Below are 3,770 nucleotides of genomic sequence, written 5' to 3'. Positions count from 1 at the left end.
TAACACACAGATATCTCTGCCTTATGTTGGTATAGCCTAAAATAAATACCTGAAGAGAGAATTTGTGAGGGATAATTATTTTCCATGTAGCATCTTGGATTCAGGATTTTTTGTTGTTGTTGTTCTTTATTTTGTCATTTGTTTATATCCTACCTATATTAATCATTATTGAAGAAAGAAGCATTTTTATCGTAGAATATAATGTATGTACGGACACATTATTGGCATAAATAAGGAGATACAAATTGGATAAAAGTATATAAAGAAAGAAAATGTAAAGGTAAGATCAGTAAGACTTTTTAATGACTGGACCTCTGAGGCTACTAGGCTTTACACAGTTTAAAAAATGAATATGAGTGCTTTTGAAGAATGTTTTGAAAACTGAAGCTATTTGTTTATCAAAAGAGGGACAGCTTGAGCATCATCAGACCAGAGTGTTCCAATGTGTACCATGCCCAGGTTTAAGATAACAAAATCATCATCATAATGTAGTTTCAATCCAGAGCTTTCCTTGGTGTTTCTGCCCAAAAGTCAACAAGATAGTCCTTTGGCAATCTCATTCCTACAAATCAAAAAGCAAAAGTGGATGGTGGTGCAGAATTTCAGAACTGTTTTTATGGTCAATTAACTATAATTTCAGAAAAAAAACACTTTATCTTTAATTATACACTCTATGTATAGCTAGTCAGATACCCAGCACTCAATTCAACCAGTTTAATTTTGAATGCTCAGACTGGATTATTGGAAATAGGAGATTACTAATATAGCATCTTGTGACAGACCTCTTGAATCATGGTCTTCTTTAAATGATAATAATTGACCTCAGAGTGTTACTTGGAACTTTAAATGTGGTATTATCTCTAACACTAGTGTCTGAGCATAAGAGAAAACTTAAATTTTGATGAAAGTGTTATGTACACAGGAATTTCTTCTGACCCTCTTGCTCCTAACATATATCCTATACATGTATATGGATTTTTTTCTAATAACATTTTTTGTACAGTGCTCAGCTTAGCAGGTAATTAGTATCTAAACAGTGAAAACAACAAAAAACTTAAAATATCATATACATTCTTTAATACATTTAAATATATTTATATCTTGAAAATCGATGTATTTTCTGTATTTTAACTCTTGTGTATATAAATGAACTTTTTTTTGTTTTTTTAACCTTCTGCAATTAGGAAAAGGTATTTGTTTTTGGATAAGATTTTAGGGTAGTTGTTTCAAGTGGCTCAGATATTTGCCTGGGGACAGATGGTTTTGTGTTTGTATAGAGCATAAAAGGAAATAGTGAAAATTTTAGTGTGAGTGAATAGTCAGCAGCCCTTTTATGACAAAAGAACAAAAAATGGTTGCTTCTATGTCACTCTCCCCAATGAGATTGTAAGCATCATGAATATAGTGGCCATTTCTTCTGCATTTCTGTGTGGCTAAAGTGCTTGTGAGATGCCTTGTGTATAACAAATATTTGTTAAATTGATTTGGACTTGCTATTAATTTTACAGTGTCTCAAGCAAATATTTTATGCTGGTTTAACCATATACAATGAATAGGTTAGTTGTGTTGCAAATATAAATTTTATCTGAAAAATTTTTATGAGTCAAGTCAAATGGTATGGTGGATTTAATTAAAAAAAAATGTGATTTTCGGTTTTCCCAACAATTTGACAGGTTTCAAATTATAAAAGGAATTTGACATTTAGTAAAGGTAAATTTTAAAGACACATTTTTAAAAGTTTATGTAGTTGATCAGTTGGTGAGATTATGCTTATTTTAAAATAAGCCTAAGATATTGTATATTGAAGCATCATTCTGAGTGGCAGAGGGGTATTATAAAAAAGAGATTTCTAGATATTTAAGTACAGTATATTTTTCTGCTGTGCATAAAATCAGAGGCATCTTTTAACCATCTGGAAATGTTACATAATACATGCTGGTTAGTGACTTTCTTTCCTTTTTTTTTGAATTCTAGGGTTTCCTTTCTCTTTTACCTTTCCGCTGTCATATGCCATGTATCCTGAACATAGCTTAATGGCTGACTAGAATAATCTCTTGTGCCAGCTTATAATCAAAGGGAGTACTGAGAAAAACAGCTGAGCTGTATTAGGCAACCACAGTCTGGACTGCATTTCTTAACTGCTAACACATCACAGGTGGAGGATTAGTGCCGCCTGTGGTGCTGGGTTTTTAGTGGAAACCTCTAGCAATTCTGTGCCTCCTCTTGTCTCTTATCCCAGGAAACCTGGCAACAGTACATCAAGCATACAGAAATCAAAAGTGAGTAGTGAGACAGCTTCGTATCTTAGAGAGGCTGTTTTTTTCTCTCCTCCAAAAAGTTTAAGCAAGGTTTGTTAAGCCAATTCTGGCATAAAAACGATGTTAGAACTTAATCTTTCTTGGCATAGAGAATGGAATGGAACAATTCAGAGGGTTCAAAAAATTTTATGTACAAAAATCACGTGCCTAGGAAAGGCAATTTAGCTGAACTGTCCCGACAGTATATAATTTAGGTTACTTTTAAACTAGTGAAATTTTTACATGTGTTATTTTAATGAGTGTTTTTGTGTGCTTGCCACAAAACATTTACCAACATTGTCATAGTTAAAATCAAGTGTTTTGGCTGTGTAAAGCCTTGTAGTATAATTTAATTTTTATAGTTTTTGACATTGTGAATTCTGCTGTCTATGTCATATAACTCTAAGTTCATAGATTATAAAAGTATAAAAGTTAAGGTTGCTTATTGGCAAACATGCATTTTTAAAAGTGTAAAATTATTTTTCAAAAGAGGATAAATTAATGATTTAAATATTAAATGAAATGCATGTTTTGAAAATACAGTTACTGTGTCACTTAATATTTACCAAGAAGATTATAAATTATTTTAGCAAGATAAAGTATACACTGGAAGAAACTAAAGCAAGTATATTTAATAATTCGTGTCATTTTTGGTATCTATCTTGGTATACTATATAGGTGTAAAATAAAGCCCTGTAGATAAACAGATTTTAAATAGTTGTTTCTTTAGTTTACAGTTTTTCTCTTAAAACTCCATAGTGGCTTTCTAATATTTAGCTTCTCTAAAAAAAAAGTTATTTTGTTGCTGGTTGTCATTATTCCATACTGTTTCACCATAGATAGCTCTTAAAAGTCACTGGTGATAAGAGTACTTGATAATACTGCATTCTAAGCTTAGTTTCAAAAAATATATACATTTTATCGCTTAAATATTTAAACATTTGAAGTAGCAATATATACATGTATGTTTAGGTCAATATGCACCTTATTTAAGGTATTAACAATTATCCAGTTATGGAATACGGTAAGGATTAGAAACAGAGAGATCCTAATGCTTTCCAGGTTTTTTCTTAGGGGAAAAAGCACAAACATGATGATTTGGTTTCTAATCTGTCTGGCTTTATTGTCCCTTCTCTTCTTTGCATATATGAGTCTGGTCATAGTAGTTTTACACTTTAGGCTGTTTTGGGAGTGCTTCATAAAGCTGTGTAGTAAGTTTTGGTGTGGTGGTAAATTGAACATCTACTTTGATTAGCTTCAGAACTCTGTGAAGCAAAGCACTGATACAAACTCCACTGAATAAAATTCTAGCTCCTGGCTTGGAAATCTGCCAAGTCCTACTTGCTTCTTTGACATTATTTTCAAGGATATCATGGTTCATTTCTTTTCCAACAATGTGAACTTTCACCTCTACATTAAATATTTTAAAATACAGAGATATTTGAAATTTTTAATCATGCTATCCACTATGAT

At 31.6% G+C, this 3,770-nt stretch overlaps 1 protein-coding gene across 2 annotated transcripts in view; it reads left to right on the top strand.

Annotated features, from left to right (window-relative positions):
* BMPR1B (bone morphogenetic protein receptor type 1B) overlaps nt 1-3,770 on the top strand; it is a 216,741-nt gene that overhangs the window by 117,988 nt on the left and 94,983 nt on the right. Inside the window, exon 1 of one of the 2 annotated variants that reach the window (XM_004387007.1) lies at nt 2,149-2,279. The exons of the other annotated variant lie outside the window; for it this stretch is intronic. The gene's annotated coding sequence lies outside the window, so the exon portion shown is untranslated. Of the gene's footprint in view, nt 1-2,148; nt 2,280-3,770 lie in introns of those variants that run through there. 2 annotated transcript variants of the gene reach the window in all.

The sequence above is a fragment of the Trichechus manatus genome, unplaced genomic scaffold, assembly GCF_000243295.1.
Source record: "Trichechus manatus latirostris isolate Lorelei unplaced genomic scaffold, TriManLat1.0 scaffold00178, whole genome shotgun sequence".
NCBI classification, from domain to species: domain Eukaryota; kingdom Metazoa; phylum Chordata; class Mammalia; order Sirenia; family Trichechidae; genus Trichechus; species Trichechus manatus.
The sequence above is the reverse complement of the archived record's forward strand: the minus strand, read 5'-3'. Positions and strand labels throughout refer to the sequence as shown.